General features: G+C 45.0%; 1 protein-coding gene and 1 pseudogene across 2 annotated transcripts in view; one reads left to right on the forward strand and one right to left on the reverse strand.

Moving 5' to 3' along the window:
* LOC148532357 (uncharacterized) overlaps window positions 1–12,077 on the reverse strand; it is a 29,028-nt pseudogene extending 16,951 nt beyond the window's left edge.
* Window positions 1–22,124, forward strand: part of LCLAT1 (lysocardiolipin acyltransferase 1) — a 335,781-nt gene that overhangs the window by 227,318 nt on the left and 86,339 nt on the right. The window lies entirely within an intron of this gene.

A 22,124-nucleotide genomic window follows, 5' to 3' on the forward strand; every position in this document is an offset into this window, starting at 1 on the left:
CCTTGCTTACCTGAAGGTGCAGGTTTCTGCCCTGTTAGTATGGTTTCAGTGTAGGATTGCTACTCTTCCTGATGTCCGCACTTTTGTGCAGGGTGTAAGTTATATTCAGCATCCCTTTGTTCCACCTGTGGCTCCTTGGGATTTGGCTGTGGTCCTTAGGGCTCTCTGAGGACCGCCATTTGATCCGCTGGGCTCAGTGGATTTCAAATGGCTTACGGCTAGGAATGTATTCTTTCTGGCTCTTAATTTGGCCAGTAGGATCTCAGAATGGGAGGCTCTGGCATGTAGACCTCCCTTTTTCTCATCTTTCCTAGGAACAGGGCAGTGCTTCGCACTTGCCCTGGTTTTTTTTTACCTAGGGGGGTGTCTAGTTTCCACATCAATGAGGAAATTATAGTACCGGCCTTTACTTCCCCAGTCCTGTCTGCTGGTGAGGCCTATTTGGCTGTGGTACGGGCGCTAGGAATTTAAGTTGACCGTACCAGTCCATTTAGGAAATCAGACTCTCGGTTTTGTCCTTTCTGGTTTCCATAAAAAGGGTTGGCCTGCCACTACGCTAGCTTTGGCAGGATGGATTCACAGGTCTTCCTGTTCCATCCTCTATTAAAGCTCTTCCACTACGTCTGTGGGTCCTTCGTGGGCAGCTCGACGTGGCGCCTCAGCGGTGATTGGCAGCCACGTGGTCATTTGTCCATATTTTTGTAAGGTATTATGCTTTTGATACCTTCGCCTCTCAGGATGCTTCCTTTCGGCGGTGGATTCTCCTTACAGCACAGGAGCGTCCCCACCCTTAAAGGATACTGCTTTGGGACATCCCCAAGGTATCCTGTGGATACCCTATGGACCCTGAAGTAGAAAATATGAGATATGGTAAGAACTTACCCTTGTTATCTCTATTTCTACGAAGTCCATAGGGTTCCACAGGACTCCCGCCCTGTCGCACCTGTACTGCAGATGGGCTTTGATCTGGTCACCGGTTTCTCCGTCTCCTTCTGGTGAAAATTTGTTTCTTGTGTGTTCCAGACTGTCTTCTCTCTCTTTTTTGCTCCTGCTCCGGCCTATGGCTTGTTACGAAACTGAGTGGCCTGAGGCTCGGGGGCGGGGTATAGGAGAGGGACCCCAGTGCATCCTAGGAGGCTGAAAATTTAACTCTGTGGTGCCTGGATGTCTGCCGCCATCGCCTATACCCCAAGGTATCCTGTGGAACCCTATGGACTTCGTAGAAATAGAGATAACAAGGGCAAGTTCTTACCATATCTCATATTATATATATATATATATATATACACACACACACATAATATATATATATATATATATATATATATACACTACCCTTGAAGAAGGCTAAGCGAAGGGCGAAACGCGTTGGGAAGCTCCACTCCTGCCCTACATGAGCTTGCTGGGAAATTTTAAATAAGATAAGCACTTGGCACTTTATTCTTATTTATATATATATATATATATATTTCTAAATTTCCCTTAGCAAAAAAACGTATTTATTGTCTTTTAAAAAATTTTTTTTTTTTAAATTCTCTATGAATTTTTAGGAGATTATATGTATGAATTTATCATTGACCTGAATATTCGCCTCTCATATAATTACTTTTGATTTTATAAGCCATTGATATATGGAGATCTAATAAGCACTTTATTATTGCACAGTCACCTTTCACTTTATGTTTTAAGGATCATTATTGGGTGTGCTATTAATTATATTTGATCCTTGAACGGAATATTCACTTTCAAACTAAGTTTAGGAGGTATTTTCAAGATAATTAATTTTGCACAGACATTTTATACACATTACTTATTCTATTTTATTTATTTACACTGACACTTTATAGACCTAGAATAATTTTATTTATTTATTTAAATTAGCACTATTGTCGCTGTTTATCAAGTTCACTGTTCAATATAAATATATATATATATATATATATATGAGAGAGAGACATATGTGTCTGTTTATCCTGTGCATTATTTAACTAGCGATATATGCAAAAACCAATGTGTATCTATATGTGAATATTGTTCTTTACATCTGCAAATAATCTGGCAGTTGTTAATAATACTGGATTTGGATACAACTAGTTTCAAACAGCTACAGATTATATTAGTTGACACTTAAGGAAACATTGTTTCAATTTGTAATTCTAAAATCATTTAATCTGTATTGCTGTCTTTAAGGGTTAATTATGCCTTACATATGCCTCTGGTTTTTCATCTACAGCCAGGAGTTTATGTGGAGTTAAAGATTTTGATAATTGTGGTATCTTCTGTTTCTTTATCTTTCGGTATTTCTGTACATGAACAAACTACAGAAGGCACAACCTGATGCTTATACGTTTAGCCATTTATGCTTTGTGATTTCTATGAATTTTATGATATTTCACCAATACAAATATGTGCTTACGAAGTGAGGAAGCATTTATACCCTCCAGAGTACACACTAATAGTTTAACAACTTTTTTTTTTCCCTACCGTTACACAAAACTATGTGTAGAAATGTAGCATTATTGGAAGAGGACCTCCACACTATTAATGTGTGTCCCATTGGGAACCTTTTTATTTCAGAAACTTACCTCCTTTATTCCCATGTTCTCTCACCGCGAGTGAGACTTTCGTCCTGCAATGCCATGCAACAGGATTTAGCCGCAGTCCAGTGCTGGCAGTAGAAACGAGTCTATTGTATCTTCTCTGTGCCGTTGCACGGGACTCTCCTTTCCAGTCTGATGCTTTGCAAGACTTGAAAAAGCAGATCCCAGTGCAGGTAAATGCACAGTTTATGCTAACGATACTGGATTTAAACCTCTATACGCTCCTGCCTATACCTTCTAAATCCTGCCTATACCTTCTAGAATTGTCGCTATTTGCGTACGCAGTCATACAGTAAATGCCTTCAGACTTTGAAATGTGTTTCCAATGCACAAAGGTTATTATTCAACATAAAAACAGTAGGTTACACGCTGTGATCTAAAGAGAATTTAGCGCAAAGAAATCATACAGACCCAAGGTACAGTTATTACATACGCACGCGCACTGGGACCAGTTACCGGCATCAACAAGAAACCTCCGTCAACAGCATCAGCAAGAAGACTTCCGACTGGGGTCAGAACACACATATATACCCTTACAGAAATAGGCAATACAATAGGCAAGTTTGGCATGATTCCATTGGTACTCCGTCACGGTGCTTCTGTTACAGGACATTTAACAGGTCACTTCAAATGGCACAGACCAGCCTCCAACAGCCTTTTGTCTCCTTTTTCCCACCGCATGCAAATCTAAGCTGCTAAAATTACATAGTACATTTTAATGTTTTAACTCTCTACAGTCCATAAGTTGCGAACGCATGTTGCGATCTTCTCACCGATGACACCGGAAATATATTGAGACAGAGTAGATCAGTACAGCACCAAACACGGTTTGCTTATCATGTACTAAACCTTAGATATCAAATATTCTTTATTTCACAACATTAATAATAAATGAATAAACCTTAGATTTTACACTTTGGAGCTATGGAAACTTTTATGTAAGTGTGCAGTGTGTAAGTATGAGGGGTTTGGGAAAGGGCGCTCCTGTATTTATGTAGTGAGGACTTTTAACTTGGGGCAGATGCGTACGCATGAAGCTAATAAACAGCGTTCGCATGCGGGGTATTATGCATTCGCTAATGTGCGTCGTGTTAACAGCGCAACTGTGCGTATTTAATGTGTATATGGGGAATGATGAGATATGCGATCCCATGATGCTAATAATAGCATCGCCGTATGTACTTAAGTGTGGGTTTAGCTAAAATGGCGCTGGGCAGCCATTCGCAAAATGGCGTCTTGCAGATCTCATTTTTAAGATGGTGTCTTGTGGCCATTCGGAAGATGGCGTCATTTCAATCTAATTTTAAACTGATCTTGTCTCAGCCAATTATCCGGCTTTGACAATGCTATAACTTTTTCTCCTCAATCACACTATTCCACTCTGTATTTCGTTGGTACCACTGTACATATGATGTGAGGAGGCATTCATATTGTCCCACTGGGAACCTTTTACCACTTATCTGAGGTACTAATCTGTTTCCCCCGTTCTCTCACCAGCTGCGATTGGGGCTTTTGTCCTGCAATGCCATGCAACAGGATCTAGCCCGTAGTCCAGTGCTGGCAGTAGCAACGGGTCTATTGTTTCTGCACTGTGCTGTTGCACGGGACTCTCATTTCCAGTCTGATGCTCTGCATGACTGGGAAAAGCAGATCTCAGGCTACATAATTCTTCTTCTTTTACTATACTATTCTACCTTATTTTTGTGTACACGTTATGTTATACATTTTTACATTCTCAGTTTGTTGGACGCCTCAATTCTCTGTGTTCATATTGGATATGATGCTGTATAAGTTCTAGAAATCAATATCAGCGAGAGACGGTATTTGACCTACTCTTTTCTTTGATTTGACTTAATATTTCACAAACAGATTGAATTCAAATCCTAATAGGGATCATAAATATGAATATGGTGCTTTTTATGTTTTCTGAGTTCATTTAAAAGCCTGCTTGAAGCAAGAGGCAATTATTCTAATAAGTACATTAATAAGTTATGTTTTAAATTATATAACAATACAAAACAAATGGTGCTCACCAGAGTTTATTTTCTCCTTTCCCTTCTCTCCTGAACTGTTGTATGACTCTGGTGAGCACCTCCACTACCTTTAGTAAAAATATATAGGCATAACACTACAAATTTGGAATAGTGGTTATAAATATTATATATATTATATATATATATATATATATATATATACATATACAGCATGTATATGTGTGTGTGTGTATGTATATATATATATGTGTGTATATGTGTATATATATATATATATATATATATATATATATATATATATATTATTGTGATAGGATCACTGGTAAAGTGGTCTGTGGCAGGTACATTTGTCCCAGATTCCTGTCTTATGTGTTCTAAACCCCCAGGAGAAAGTCTGCAGTGTAGCAGGCTTGAGTCTCGGCTTTTTGAAAAGCCGGTTTGGGACCTGGGGGTTGTGGGTGAGAGGAGAGGGAGGGCTCCACCCACGGCCGCTCCAGGTTTTGGGCCTTGCAGCCTGGTAACAGGCTTGTGAGGGTTTCCACCTGAGAGTGGCCAATATAAGCCTAGTGTGTTTAGGGCTGAGTGTCTCACCTGGGAGAGCAGGCAGGGAGTTTGCTCAGAGACACTTGAAAACCTAACTGTGAGTGTTGTGCTGTGCCTTTGTTGCTGGTGAGGGCATTAGGCCCTGCCAGGTTCTGGTAGTGAGGGAACCACCTGTGAAGTTAGTGCCCCGACAGGGCTAGGATTTATGTTTATGTTTTCTTTGTTTTCTGACATTGTACAATAAAGACTGGCGCCGACCAGCTTGTACTCGCATCCAGACTGGTGTGCTGCTTCCCTGCTGCTGTGTGTGTGTGTGTGTAAGGAAGGAGACCTCTACCCAGGAGAGGGACCCCTAATCTGACTGTGTCACAATATGGTGGAGAATGCGGGCACCCACACACACTGAAGTTGCAGCGAGAGGAAAACTTTCCGTTTAAAAATTAAAGGGACAGACGCCCAATTGGTGAGTGTGGAAATAACACTGTGTCCTTGGAGTCCCATAGAGGAGGCGTCAGCCAATGCTCAGAGAGGCAAGGTTCAGCTTCCAACCTACACCCCAGGACAAAATGGAGGACATTATTAAGGCCTTGCTCCAAACTACAGCAGCTCAGCAGGAGACAAACAGAGTTCAGCAGGAATCCACCAGGGTGCAACTGTTGGCCTTGGAGACAGCCCAGAGGCAACAACAGGTCGCCGTCGAGGAAACCCGCCGGGCCTTAGCGGAAAACAGCCAGGCCATAAAAGAGGTGGTACAGCACCTGGTCGCCCAGCCCAGAGATGTTACTACTGGTCCTCCCACCACCACTCACTCCATACGAGCCAGTCACTTCCTCCAAAAGATGACTTCGAGCGATGATGTGGAGGCCTACCTCACCGCATTTGAAAGAACGGCCGAAAGGGAGAGTTGGCCCAAGGAGCAGTGGGCAAGTCTGGTGGCACCTTTTCTGTCGGGGGAGCCACAAAAGGCCTATTTCGACTTATGCCTGGCTGATGCCAAGGACTATAAAATACTAAAACAGGAGATCCTAACTCGCTTGGGAGTCACCACCTTTGTTCGTGCCCAACTGGTCCACCGCTGGGAGTTCCATATGGATAAGCCTCCACGTTCACAGATGTATGACCTCGTCCATCTGTCCTCAAAATGGCTACAGCCCGAGACGCTGACGGGACCACAGATCGTGGAAAGGGTCGTGATGGACCGGTACCTGCGATCATTACCTGTGACTCTGCGCAAGTGGTGAGCCATGCAGACCCTAAGTCCGCGGACCAGTTTTTCGAGCTGGTGGAGAGGTACGTGGCGGCTGAGGAGCTGATGAGTATGCCCCACCGAGCCCCGATGGCGCACCGGCGAACTCCCACAGACACTGGTAAGACTGTTCCAGGGGAGAAGGGTGCTGGGCGGTGGAATGTACCTAAGACTGAGGGTGTAGAACCTGGAGACAGGCCTGCCAGGCCGGGAAGGTTCTTGCCGCGTAAACGACTAGACATTAATATGACTCAGTGTTTCCGATGTGGTGGCTTCGGCCATATTGCCGCTAATTGTTCACTTACAACTGAACCTATGCAATGTGATACTGCTCATGTCTACCGCAGGGGGTCTTTCTTTGCACAGATAGCCTGTACGGCTGACCGGCAGGCTGAGACTGATAAGCACATGTGTGTACTCACTGTAGATGGCAACCGAGTAGAGGCACTGTTAGACTCTGGTTGCTTGGTGACACTTATAAAAGCTGAGCTGGTGAACCCCTTGCGGCGTGAGGGGAAAACTGTTGGTGTGACCTGCATACATGGGGATACTCGATATTATGTTACTGCCGAGGTGAACATCGAGACACCATGTGGTTTTGCTATAGTTTCTGTGGGTTTGGTGCATGGTCTGATGTACGATGCAATATTGGGGAGAGACTTTGCTCACTTCTGGAAGTTGTGGGAAAGCCGTTTTGTTCCAGAGGTGAACAACCCCGATCCATTTGAGAAGGTTGTCGATGTAGTAGAGGAGGGAGTTTCTTCTGAGTCAGAGTTATTCCCTTTTTCTACTATGATTGGCGAACTAGAGAATGCGGAGCGTGACGGTGGCCCGCCAACTGATGTGCCTCCCATTGAGGTGGGAAGTGTTGTTGGGCCAGGTGATCGTCTGCCTGATTTAGAGGTCAGAAGAGAGGTCTTTGCCGTGGAGCAGTTGAATGACCCTACTTTGGTAAAAGCCAGGGAGAATGTAAAAGTAGTTGATGGTAAACCCGTAGACCCTGATAGTCCTTTGTCCTATCCCCACATGGCAATGTGGCAGGATTTGTTATATCAGGTGACTAAGAAGGGGGAAGATGTGGTGGAACAACTAATAGTTCCCAAAGCCTACAGAAGAACAGTGTTGGATCTGGCCCATGGTCATATAACGGCAGGCCTTCTAGGGGTAGAGAAAACCACTGAGCGAATAATGCAGAGGTTTTTGTGGCCCGGGCTTCATAAAGAGGTATCTGACTTTTGCGCATCCTGCCCTGAGTGTCAGTATCATGCTCCCAGGCCACATTTTAAGGGTCCACTAGTTCCATTGCCTATTATAGAGGTGCCGTTTGAAAGAATAGCGATGGATTTGGTTGGACCCTTAATGAAGTCTGCCAGGGGACACCAGTATATTCTGGTCATAATGGATTACGCTACCAGGTACCCGGAAGCGATCCCGTTGCGCAATACGTCAACCAAGACCATTGCCAGAGAGCTAGTTCATATCTTTAGCAGGCTGGGTATACCTAAGGAGATACTAACTAACCAGGGTACACCGTTTATGTCAAAAGTCATGAAAGAGTTATGCCACCTGTTCAAAATCGAACAGTTAAGAACTTCGGTTTATCACCCCCAAACCGATGGGCTGGTCGAGAGGTTTAACAAGACGTTAAAACACATGCTTAGGAAAGTGGTCGACAAGGATGGTAGGGATTGGGATTACTTATTGCCGTATTTATTGTTGGCCATAAGAGAAGTTCCCCAGTCCTCCACCGGGTTTTCACCCTTCGACTTGTTGTATGGGAGACACCCAAGGGGGTTACTAGACATTGCCAAAGAGACATGGGAGGGGCAGTCTAGTCCTTACAAAACGGTGATTGAGTATGTTTCTCAAATGCAGGAGAGAATTGCTGCGGTAGTGCCGATAGTGAGAGAGCACCTGGAACAGGCTCAACAGGCACAGCAGAGGGTATACAACCGCAATGCTTGGTTACGCAGCTTTGCTCCTGGGGACAGAGTGTTAGTATTGGTTCCCACTGTGGAAAATAAACTTTTGGCTAAATGGCAAGGGCCCTTTGAAATCTTAGAAAGAGTGGGGCAGGTCAATTACAAAGTTTACCAGCCGGGGAAAAGAAAGCCGGAACAGATATACCATATAAATCTGTTAAAGCCCTGGAAAGATAGAACGGTACTGTCGGCCGTCCGAGCCCCTCCAGTAAATCCAGGGCCCTTAGTTCCCGAAGTGACAGTGGCAAAAACCCTGTCGGCAATCCAACAACAGGAGGTCAAGGAGTTTCTGATCAGAAATAGGGTGCTGTTCTCTGACGTACCTGGGAAAACCTCGGTCATTAAACATGACATCATCACTGACCCAGGGGTTAAAGTTAATCTAAAGCCCTATAGGTTACCAGAAGCACAAAGAGAATCTGTGTCGAAAGAAATTAAAAATATGCTAGAGTTAGGAGTTATTGAAGAATCACATAGTGAATGGTCAAGTCCCATTGTGTTGATTCCAAAGCCCGACGGGAGTGTGCGTTTCTGCAATGACTTCCGAAAGTTGAACAGTGTTTCAAAATTCGATGCCTACCCGATGCCAAGAGTGGATGAAATGATTGAGAGACTAGGGACGGCAAGGTATTTAACCACTCTTGACCTAACCAAAGGGTATTGGCAAGTACCGTTAACCGAGAGCGCCAAACAAAAGACAGCTTTTTCAGCGCCAGTACAAGATGTTGCCCTTCGGGCTACATGGGGCACCTGCTACCTTCCAAAGAATGATGGACAGGATTCTAAGGCCCCATAGACGGTATGCGGCTGCTTATCTGGATGACGTGGTCATTCATAGTCCTGATTGGCAGTCTCACTTACCCAGGGTACAAGCAGTGTTGGACTCCATCTATAAGGCAGGTTTGACAGCCAACCCAAAAAAGTGTTGTCTAGGCATGGAGGAAGTAAAATATCTGGGATACACCATTGGCAGAGGCCTGATAAAGCCTCAGCTCAATAAAGTTGATGCCATACAAAACTGGCCACGGCCTCTGAATAAGAAGCAGGTGAGAGCCTTCTTGGGAATTACGGGGTACTACAGGAGGTTTATACCCAACTTTGCCACCATGGCAGTCCCACTGACTGACCTGACCAAAGGCAAACAAAAAGTCATGGTAGAATGGAGTCCTGAGGCAGAGAAAGCTTTTCAGGAGTTGAAAGTAGCGTTGTGTTCCCTACCAGTCCTGATGACTCCTAATTTTGAAAGGGAATTAATAGTACAAACCGATGCATCAGAAGTAGGTATAGGAGCGGTCCTGTCCCAGAACAAGGAGGGTGAGGAACACCCTATTTTCTATCTTAGCAGAAAGTTGAATGTACATGAGAGAAACTATGCCACAGTGGAGAAGGAGGCGTTGGCCATAAAGTGGGCGTTAGAGGCTCTCAGGTACTACTTGGTTGGAAGAAAGTTCAAATTGATCACTGACCATGCCCCTTTGAAGTGGATGTCCGAAAATAAGGACAGTAATGCGAGAATTACGAGATGGTTCTTGGCGTTACAAACTTTTAAATTTTCAGTGGAACACAGGCCAGGAAGCCAGCTGGCCAATGCAGACGCTTTGTCACACGTTCATTGTTTGGGGGCTTCAGTTGTTCTGCCCCACAGGTCGAAACAAAGGGGGGGGATATGTGATAGGATCACTGGTAAAGTGGTCTGTGGCAGGTACATTTGTCCCAGATTCCTGTCTTATGTGTTCTAAACCCCCAGGAGAAAGTCTGCAGTGTAGCAGGCTTGAGTCTCGGCTTTTTGAAAAGCCGGTTTGGGACCTGGTGGTTGTGGGTGAGAGGAGAGGGAGGGCTCCACCCACGGCCGCTCCAGGTTTTGGGCCTTGCAGCCTGGTAACAGGCTTGTGCGGGTTTCCACCTGAGAGTGGCCAATATAAGCCTAGTGTGTTTAGGGCTGAGTGTCTCACCTGGGAGAGCAGGCAGGGAGTTTACTCAGAGACACTTGAAAACCTAACTGTGAGTGTTGTGCTGTGCCTTTGTTGCTGGTGAGGGCATTAGGCCCTGCCAGGTTCTGGTAGCGAGGGAACCACCTGTGAAGTTAGTGCCCCGACAGGGCTAGGATTTATGTTTATGTTTTCTTTATGTTTTCTGACATTGTAAAATAAAGACTGGCGCCGACCAGCTTGTACTCTCATCCAGACTGGTGTGCTGCTTCCCTGCTGCTGTGTGTGTGTGTAAGGAAGGAGACCTCTACCCAGGAGAGGGACCCCTAATCTGACTGTGTCACAATATATATATATATATATGTATATATATATATATATATATTCATATAAACGATTGGCTGGTGCAGTTTTCCCCTGTCCCTTTTTTACACAATGAGGAAAATGTTACCTGTTTGAATTATTTCAGCATTTCACTGCACCATTCCCTTTGTTGGAGGGTTTCTAGGCACTGATTCAATTATTTGCTGATGTTTGTACATTGATTTATTTTTTACTTGTACCATTTGCAGGGGATCGTTTATGGTTCTAGGATTTGCAGTATTTCTGTAGGGAATTAGGCAGTAATTTACAGCTTGCAGTTCTATTTTTCTGCACTGTTCAGTTGTTTCAGGGTCGTGCAGTGATATATGTTTCTTTCTTTTACCATTTGCAGTATTGTTTATGGTTTTGTGATTTGCATTTATTCCTGTTGGGAATTAGGCAATAATTTATATTAATAAGTACAAATTCCTTTTTGTGTATATGAACACTATATCAGGGAAACCAGACAAGGTACCAAAAAGTAAGCCAGGCTCAGCCATGTATTTTGCTATTGCAAATGACAATAAAAAATGACCTAAGGGTTGTGCGGAGCCAGGTTCGCTATGTGTAACATGCTCTGAGACGTAAGTGACTTCACAGCCAGGATGTTCTGTGAAGCAGTCGGTTATGCCTGAATGGGCCAGGGCAATGGCAGATGATATAGCAGAGTTACGCCATTCTCAGCCTAGTGATTTATCTTGCGCTCAGCCGCCAGGTTTAGCTAATCCTGCTGTAGAGTCATTATGGGCTCGAAATATGGGCCATTGTCTTGCAGAATTGGCTATGTCTTTGAAGAGGGTAGTGACATCTCTGCTGGGGCTGTAGCTACTAAAAGACGTACAGTATGATTCAATCCCCTTTTTAGTTTCCTGGGGAGGACTTAGGATCAGTCTCTTCATCACAGGAAGAAGGGTAAGTGGACCCAGATTGGGAGGATTCTTCGCTTTGGGAGGAGGATTCCCATTCTAGTCCAGGTGTAGGACTTTTGATTGACTCTTTTTGTCAGAATCTGCTGCTACAAGATTTAGCTGTTCCTAAGTCTAACTCTCATTTTTTCTTTAAGAGTACAAAAAAAGCAGGTCTCAATGTTTCCAGCCTTCTCACATTTTGGAGAAGTGTTAGGGAGGCTTGGCTTATTCTGACTCGAGTTCATGCTCCAAAGAGATTTTCGACACTAGGCCGTGGGAGATTTCACCTAAGGTGGATGCTCCTATTGTTAGATTAGTGAAAGTTACCGTTATTCCTACTGCCCAGTCCACTATGTTGAAGATTCCCTCGGATAGGAAAAGCAAGGCGATTTTTACATCTATTTTTTCCCTGTCAGGGGTCTTACTGTGCCCTATTTTGGATAGTGCATGGGTCATTAAAGCTTTGGACGCCTGGATGACCCAGTTTTCTCGGGGCTCCAGTCGGTGATCCATCGGAGGCCATTTCATTAGCTAATCAGATTACAGAGGTGCTGGCCTATATAGGAGATGCCTTGTTAGATTTGGTTTATGTACAATATCGTATCTCAGTTCTAGTGATTTCTGCCAGACGTTCTCTCTGGCTGAGAAACTGGAATGCTGATACTGACTCGAAGCACACTTTGGAGGCAGCCCCTTTTGTCGGGAGGGAGGCTTCTTTTTGGTTTCGAGTTTACCAAAATAATTTCTCAGACTACAAGAGGTAAGAATCCTTATCTTCCTGTCTCATCTTTTAAACCTAAAACTCCCAGATTTCGTTCCTTTCGGACCCAGGGTAGGGGAAGATTTCAGGCCTTTCGAGGCATATCTAGAATCTCCCGTCAGGGTTCCTCTCGAGGTCATGGAGCCTGTCGTTCTGCCGAAAAGGCAGCAGTACAGTCAGCATGACACCCTGGGGCCCGTTTACTCAAGTTTCGGGAGGTTTGGATTCAATCCTGCCCAGATCATTGGGTGAGCAGAATTGTGTCCAGGGGTTACATGTCACGTCCCAGATTTTTTATTTTTTTTTGCCACTCCTCTTCCTCAGATTGCTGCAGAAGAGATGCTCTTATGGAGGCAGTCTCTTCTTGTGTCAGCTCCGGGGTAATTATTACAGTTCCTGCACATTGGCAGGGGTTTTGCTCCAATCTTTTTCTAGTAGACAACCCAGACAGATCTTTCCCTCCAATTCTCAATCTCAAATGGTTAAATCCATTATCTTTTATTTGGGACAGTTCTAGATGGAGTCGGTAAGGTCAGTTATCAACTCTATGGAGGAAGGAGAATATTTGGCTTCAATCGATATCATAGATCAGTGATTCCCAACCTCGGTCCTCAAGGCACACTAACAGTCCTGGTTTTAGTGATATCCATGATTGTGCACAGATGGTTAAATCAAAATAACAGGCACTAATTAAATCACTTGTGCTCAAGTATGGCTATCCCTAAAACCTGGACTGTTAGTGTGCCTTGAGGACCGTGGTTGGGAACCCCTGTCATAGATGCTTACCTGCATATTCCCATATGGAGGGGTCATCATCATCATCTACTACGATTGGCCATAGGTGCATGGCACGTCCACTTCCAAGCCCTGCATTTCGGTCTGTCAACTGCGCCCAGAGTCTTCACAAAGGTGATGGCCCATATGATCACCCTGCTCAGGGGTCGGGAGATCAATGTTATAGTTTATCTGGATAACTTGTTACTCAGGGCACCTTTGATAGTCGTTTAGCAGCAACATTTTCAGTTAACTATAGACACGTTCCAGACATTTGGATGGATCATCAACTTTCCCAAATCCAGCCTCTCTCCATCCCAAAGGATGGTATATTTGGGACTTCTTTTTGACACCCAGTGTCAAAGAGTGTTCCTTCCACAATCCAGAATGAGAACTATTCTACAGTTGTCACAGGTTTCTATTCTAAGGGCAATGCAGCTGTTAGGGAAGATGGTGGCCTCATTCGGCAGCAGTGCCATTTGCCAAGTTTCATGCCCGACCTCTTCAAAACCAACTGCTTCGTTGTTAAATTCAGATCCTCGTCTGGACAGGCAGATGTTCAGGCTACCACTGCTGACTTGTCAGTCGCTTAAATGATGGCTTCAGGATTCAAACCTGGTCCAGGGATCTCAGTGGTCAATTTGGAACTGGGTGATTGTCACCACAGATGCCAGCTTAACAGGATGGGGTGCAGTGGTCTGGGGCATGCATCTGCAGGGTTTGTGGTCCCCTCAGGAATCTGTTCTGCCCATCAATATTCTGGAGTTAAGTGCGATTCGTTATGCTTTGATACAAGCCCAGTCCTTTATACAGAATCATCCGGTGGCACACACAGCTGGTGTGCAATGAGGGAAGTCTCTCATAACCTTCATTGGGCAGAGATATAGACTCCAGCAATCTCAGCAGTTTACATTCCAGGTGTCGACAACTAGGAAGCAGACTTCCTAAGTCGTCAGGAGGTGTTTGTGGAACTAGTGGGAGGTGCACCAGGAGCTGTTTGCGGAACTAGTGTCCAGGTGGGGATCACCAGACATAGATCTCATGGCTTAATGTCTCAACAAGAAACTTCCACGTTACGGCTCAGTCTCGAGATCCTCGGGCAGTTCATGTAGATGCCTTGACAGCTTTCTGGACGTTCCATCTGGGGTATATCGTCCCACCCCTTGCATTGTTTCCACGGGTCCTTCAGCGGATTAGATGAGAGGTTCATTCTTATTGCCCCAGACTTGCCTCGTAGTCATTGTACCGCATATTTCAGAACATGTCGGCCAGCGATTCGTACCATCTACCTCTGCGGCAGAATCTTCTTCTTCAAGGGCCATTTCATCACCCCGATTTGCATCGGTTGGATTTGACGGCTTGGTACTTGAATCCAAGATTCTAAGAGCTAAAGGGTTTTCCCAGGCTGTAGTTAAGGCTATGATCCAAGCTCGTAAACCAGTTGCTTCCCGGATGTATCATCGTATTTGGAAAATATATATAGCCTGGTGTGAGCCTTTTGTCCTTTCTCCTAGAAGGACTGTCTAAGGGCCTCCGCCTGTCCTCTCTCAAGGGCCAGATTTCAGCTTTATCCTTTTTCAAAAGAAGTTGGCTACCATTCCGGTAGTCCAAACTTTCAGGGTGTTATTGATAGCCAACCACCTTGCATCCTGGTGGTACCCCCATGGGACTTAAATTTAGTGTTCGCATTCCAGAGGGCTCCTATTGAGCCACTTGAGTCTGTAGAGTTACGTTACCTCACTCTGAAATTTGTGTTTCTTTTGGCCATTGCCTCGGCCAGAAGAGTATCTGAATTAGCTGCTCTCTCATGTAAGCCTTCACTTATCATATTTCATGTGGACCGGATGGTTCGACGTACTAAACCCTCTCTTCTCCCAAAGGTGGTTTCTGCTTTTCACATTAACCAGGACATTGTTCTTCCAGCGTTCAGGCAGACTTCGGCTGCTGCTTGAGGGTTCATCCCTGGCATTTTTTGTATGTTGTTCGTGCTTTACGCATTTATTTGGACCGTACATCATCTTTTAGGCATACGGATTCTTTATGGATGGTGTTTGAAGCACCAAAACGAGGCTGGCCAGCCTCAAAAGGTTCCATCGCTAGATAGAAATGGGTTCTCAGGACGTTGGCATAGTAGTCACCATTAATTGTCTGTCCACGGGGAACCCAGTGTTGTAGGATCATACCGTGCGCATCAAAGAACAGCAGTAGTATGACTTTACACGCCAAAGCAAGCGCATGGAATTTTTTGAGTGGAGGTGAATTTGCGTGTTACCATACACTGGACTGTTTGTTTTCCGGATCATAATGATGAATCCAAGATTCGTCCCATGTCACAATCTATGTCAGGAAATCTGGTATCCTCTCCGACATTTGAACGGTGTTCTTGCACGATTCAACTCGTCATCGCATCTGCTCTTCTGTGAGATTTCTGGGTACCCACCTGGCGCACACGCGATGCATTTTCAGTTCCTTTGTCACAATAGGCTGAACTTGTTCGAATGAGATGCCAAGTGAAGCCGAAAGTTCACGTAAAGTTACCTTTTGTAATTTTTCAACATCTCCGCAGCTTTGGCAATGTGTGACACCTGTAACCGCGGTGGATCGTCTCCCAGAACGTGCTTTGTCAGTCACTCGCGTCTTACCCTCTTTGAAGAGCTTCCACCACTGATATACTGCAGCACGGCTAATTGTTTCTCCACCGTAACATTATCACGAGTTTCATTTCCATTTTTTCCAGGTTTTAAGACAAATTTCAATCACTCATCTCTGACGTAATCTCACAGACACGTCTTCCTCATCCGCCATGACGTACAAAGATCTTCCACTCGCTGTGACCAAACAAAGAAGACTACGGCAGTCTAACCGCAGGTTCAGACACATCGATGTACAGTATGAACTTCACCATAACCAGCATCTCGTTGCCACGTCTACCTATGGGACAGAAAAACCGAGTCAGTCTCATTACTTTTCAATCAGTCCTCGTATATGGCACATTAGATTGAAAGCAAGACACCATAGCTGTGTTGAATCCAGTCTCAGGTCACTGTGGTGTGCTATGGAGGACCTCACTGATTTCACTATCTATACCCGCATTCACCGCAGATTACCTGGAAACTCTCCCTGTTTTAGGCCGGCTCACTCAAAAAAAAAAAAAAAGGTCATCCTACTATAATTGAGCGGTATGTAGTCAGGGAGCCGGCGGTCGAAATGCCGACCGCTGGCTTCCCGATAGTGAAATTCCGGCATGGGACTAATGATCGGCGTCTAAACACCGACTCCTATCATTAGCCCCACGCCGAAATCCCGACTCCTGGCATACGATTGTAGATAAGCCGGGCATCGGAAGCGGATAGTTGTGCGGGGGGGAGCTTAGGTTTAGGGTCTCCTGGGGGGACTTAGGGATAGGCACCCCCCCGGGAGGGTTAGGGTTAGGCTAGGGGAAGGGGGGGGTTAGGGTCAGCCACCCCCGGGGGAGGTTAGGGCTAGGCAACCCCCCTGGGAGGGTTAGGGTGCGGGGAGGGGGGGGTATGAGTTAGGTTTAGGCACCCCTAAAGGAGGGTTAGGGGGGGAGAAGGTTAGGGATAGCCTTTATACTTACCCTGTCGGGATCTCCATATGCCGGCATCCGGCGTCGGTATTTCATCCACCGGGCTGACGTCCGGCGATATAACGTACCGATGCCAGGTGAGCAACAGATGAAGACTGGACACAGTAATGTGCTCATAGTCAAATGACCATACATAAAATATATTTTTATTTATTTATTAACAGTTATTTATATAGCGCAGCACATTCCTTTGCGCTTTACAATTTGAATTAACATTTTACTGGGTTGTAAAAGACAGACATACGTAAATGACATACATAAAGGTAATAGGGCCCTGCTCGCAAGCTTACCATCCATACATATAAATGTTACCCTCAGCAAACAGAGCAAATATACAGAAGAGAAATGCAAAGTCAGATGTATTATTCGCCATGAATGCTTGTGCAGCATTTATTATGCCTGTGCCCTTCATGCGCCTGAATGATCCCTGTCCCAAGCATTGATTAGCCGGAGCTGTTACCAGCTTATATGGAACATATTTGTATGTTGGCTGTGATTGTACAAGCCCCATAGATGTAGGTACTTCTCCCCTGCTCCTCTGTAAGAGGTCATTGTCCTCCCCACACTCCTATCTCACATAGTACAGATGTATCCTTACTCAGCTCTGCTCTCTGCGCAGAACGTCCTCTAGAGTGGCGCCAGATGTCGCACTCGGGTTTTGCGGGTGTATTTTCGCACTGCCATCACTACTGAACTACACGTAACATAGCACTTTCAATTGCACAAATATTTGTGTGATCGCAGCAAAGAACATGAAGACTAATCAACATTACTGTCTACAGAAGACTGACACTGCGGCTAAACGTGTAAAATCACGTCATACGTGTAATACAGTGATACATGATATACATTGCAGCAGTGTTCTCTTTGCTTTTTTTCCCCTAATATTATGCTACTTTCTTGCAAATGTTTGTGCAACTTTTGTGCAGTTTAAAGTGCTACTTTCTTACATACTTCCTATAGACCAGTGGTTCTCAAACTCGGTCCTCAGGACCCCACACAGTTCACTTTTTGCAGGTCACCCAGCAGGTGCACAGGTGTATTCATTACTCACTGACACATTTTAAAAGATCTACAGGTGCAGCTAATTATATCACTAGTAATTATGTGAGGAGACCTGCAAAACATGCACTGTTTGGGGTCCTGAGGACCGAGTTTGAGAACCTGTGCTATAGACGATCGGGCATGTTTGAGAGACTTCACACATTACTAATGATCTATAACATGGTGAACCACTGTATTCAAAGTTATGGCGTGAGACAGAGGGGGTCTTTTGCGCGATCTTAGCAATGCTTAGTAAGGACACATCGGTGCAACGCCAGAGCAGTGCGTTCTGTTGAGACACAACTGTGGGCATCTATAAAATCTGCCCCACAGGTGGATGCATAGAAATTGCCGCGATGTCTATTGCAACCAATAGGAATGTAATGGACTTTTTTTCTAAACCGATTAGAAGATAAAAGGAAACATCCGTTTATTATGGGCAATATGCTGTAACATTACCTGTAGAACATAATCCCTAACTCCCATTTTCCGGTGTCAGGGATAATGTTCCATTGTCTTCCTTACGCTGTTTTACTAGCCCTGGCCGTGGGGGATTTAACCCTTACCTGTGCGCTATTTATATAGATGAAGCCATACTCAGTGTAATTCTTGTCTCATAGATAATGAGCACTAGAGGAGAATGGGTTATATACAGGCCTTACACTGCTAGGGTAAATACATGTGTGGCTTCTCCTACAGTGACAATGGGAAACTTGCTGTGTAAACGTCTGTCAGAGCTGTGATTAAAATTGAGGCTTTGTGACAAGTAATTTACATGAAATGTACAGTAGCAGAGTGATTATCGTAGATGCGGATTACTAAGTGTTACTTGTTCTCACTCGGAAGGATTTGCGTATTCCATCATATCTGGTTTTCGACGCAAAAACTTCTGTTATTTGGGCCTAATTCAGCTGTGGACCCAGTACCGTAGCTATCCAGCTGCTCACATGGTTGCCGGACTATAGATAAATAGTAAAAATGTCGACAGTTTCTTGATAGACACCAGATTTTACTCAGTCAATAGGTCGACTGGGACAAAAGGACGACATGTAAGAAGGTCGACAAGTACAAATGGTCGGCGGTCAAAAGGTCGACCTGAAAATGGTTGACTCATGATTTTTTTCTGTTTATTAGGGTTAGACACTTACCCCGGCGTTTAGTGTTAGGCACTAGAAGGGATGGTTAGGGTCAGGCACTTACCCCGACGGTTAAAGTTAGGCACCAGGAGGGAGGGTTAGGGTGAAGATTAGGGCACACAAAAAAAAAATCATGTGTCGACCATTTTCATGTTGACCTTTTGACCATGCCAACCATTTGTAACTGTCAACATTCTTACATGTCGACCTTTAGTGTGTCGACATTTTGTCCCTGTCGACCTATTGACTGTCAAACATCTGGTGTCTATCTAGACCAGGGATGGGGAACCTCAGGCCCGGGGGCCGTATAAGGCCTTCGGATTCATTTGGTCTGGCCCTAAAATGGCACACTGCAGCAAGAATATATGCAGCAGTGCTGCCTGGAGCGCCCTTAGGGTGCTTCTGATGGTCACACTGCTGCCCTTACAGCTCCCAGGAGCATCCTCAGGATGCTCCGGGCATTGCTGTAATCACTGGCAATTGTGGCCCCGCCCTGTGTGATGTTACAGTGAGGGGGCGTAGCCTGCACTGGGCCCGCAAATAATGTTGTATATATATCAAAATGGCCCTCGGCAGAAAAAAGGTTCCCCACCCCTGATCTAGACATTGTAGACCTCTTTACTGTCTGTCAGTCCACACCCGGTTGCGATATCTGTAATGTGGTAAAGCAGCATAAGGCGTCAGGCCTCCTACATGCATTACTGATACGCGTTACGTTCTAGAATGCAATATCGGATCATCTGTGATTCCATTGGGCCGTTGCCGCCCCCTCCCCACCCCGAAACGGCAGCAGACTACCAATCACTGACAGCCTGCTGCCAAACTGCGAGCAACATCGCAGACCCCTACTGCACATGCACAGTACTGGTGCCGCGCATGCTGCATACTGCATAAAAAACTAAGCTGCTTCGGCAGCTGGATCAGGCCCTTTGTTACATGTATGAGGTGACAGACTAGGCGGTAGGGATTGTAATAGCGCTATCAGCACATCTGCAATTGTGTGTACAGCTAGCTGGGCTGATAATTCCTGGTAACCTGAAATCTCTTTCTTTCTAAATTGTTCATGGTCTGTCGGCTTCACATTCTTTAATTCTATTTGCGTAGCTGCTGTTCAAGTCTGGGTTCAAGAAACAAATGTTATTAAAGGGCAACTTTACTCCAAAAAATTATAATAATCAGTAATAATTTATGATCATGTACTGGATTCATTGCTGATACTTCAAGCAGGACTTTTGCCTGAAATCATCAGTTTAAAATGCCCAAAACCCACTGCTGCTGCCGTCTGACTGACCATCGGGTATTCATAACTGACATTTCTTGGCAACATCTGTAAACTCGGACAGTCAGCGCGGTCCACAGCTTGTTTCCATGGCTACCAAAGTTGCTAAGAAAGATCAGCCTGCTCAACCCATCTATCAAGTGCCAGCAACAATGTGCTAATGAGTTTTCAATGGGGGATTTCAGCTACAAGTCCTAGATCAAGTATCAGAAGTTGTTCTATTAGGTTATCTTTGCATCATTATTTTAATGAGGCAAAATAATTTTTTTAAGTGAAGTTGCCCATTTAATAAACAGTAAGCTGGGGCAAGACCACCTTTTGTGTGCGTGTTTCATAAGTACTATTAGCCTAAAAATAAAGTGTATGGTAGCTTAAGGGGCCTACTTAATGACATGGGGCATGAATCGGAGCTGGGCAGAATGGTACAGCTGCTGCCTCTTTACGTCAGGTTACTCAGGATGTCCAGTGAAATCACGCTGCCACTGGCTTGGGTATGCCCAGAATACGGGGTCGACATGCCCCCTTTTTTGGGAGGGAATGCTGCCCGACGCCATCTTTAAACGCCAGCAGCATGTCATTCACGCTGTGGCCAGCAACATCGCAGAAACAGATCTGCACTGGCGCAGTTCGGCCATTCCGCACATGCAGAGATGTACGTAAATATCGCACGTGCAGAATTGTACGTAAGTATCGATTTTACGTACATCTCTGAACAAAACCCATGGTGTAGACAGCAACCAGTAGAAAACGAGCCAGATGAGTTTTTCAGTGCCTGAATTCACTGCTAGGCCTATAAAAGCTGATCTCTGGTTATACGCTGCCAGTGATCATTGCCTCCTGTTATTGAATGTGTGACACTGTTAGAGGTTCAGGACTCTTTGCAGATAACCTTGGAGGAGTATTTACGTATGCGCTTGTTTCTTATTTCCTTAGATTCTTTCCTGGATAGATTGCAAGCTCCTGTTAACGTATTCATTGTATTTATGTGAACCGATTTTACTGATCGTTTTTGTAGCACTATATACAAAGACATTGATGCGCTCTTCTGCACTGCGTCAGAGGAAGCATCTGGAGTATTATACTTATGTGTTGCCCATTTACAGCAGTTCTCTTGTGGGCTTTATAGGCAGTAATAGCATCTCGGAGCCAGGAGGCAGCTACTGAAATGTTGAGCTTGGCGGCTGTGGTGCGACTGGCCAGCGTTCTAGGTACATGCGCACTGACCTCTGTATTCAGACTTCTTCAGGGTTATGGAACCCTAGAGTAATGGCAATTATAGACTCTGACTTATACCCCCTTTTACACCAAAATCCCGGGTCCACCCGGGACAGACCTTGTTCGCATTGCGGCTGTGATCCGGGTTATTCCCGGGTATGTCTGTTTATGCTGCACACGGGTGTAGTGTTAAGTTCACTGCCGGGTCTTGGAAATGACATAATCTACAAGCGCCGGTGAGCCGGCTGTATCTGTGCTGTAAACGGGACCCGCTTCGAATGTCCTGGGTCCAACACTGCTTGCTTACCCGTATTGGATTGCCAAGTCACTGGACCCTGGTTATTTTTATTTTATTTTTTTTCAGGGACCCTTTTACAGTGAGCCGCGGACCCAGGTTGACACGCCAATAACCCGGGTCAGTGTAAAAGGGGTATATGTATTGGAGAGGAGGTTCATTAGAGTTTAGTTGTAATTACAGTGGAATGTATGTTTTTCTTTAACTCCTGTATCTCATCCAAGAGACTTATTTATCAAACCTTTTCAAGTTGACAGGTAGAGAAGTTTCCTGAAGCAACCAATCACATTATAGCTGTCATGTTATAGAATGTACCAGATAAATGATAGCTCAAATCTGGTTGCTATGGGCAACACCTCCACTTGTCATATTGAGAAGATGCGCTAAATCTCCCCCCTGCATCAGTGGTTGGCAACAGACGACCCTGCGGCCGCCGGTATACATTCAGGA

The sequence above is a fragment of the Taudactylus pleione genome, unplaced genomic scaffold (genome assembly GCF_031769625.1).
Source record: "Taudactylus pleione unplaced genomic scaffold, aTauple2 ptg000079l, whole genome shotgun sequence".
Lineage (NCBI taxonomy): Eukaryota > Metazoa > Chordata > Amphibia > Anura > Myobatrachidae > Taudactylus > Taudactylus pleione.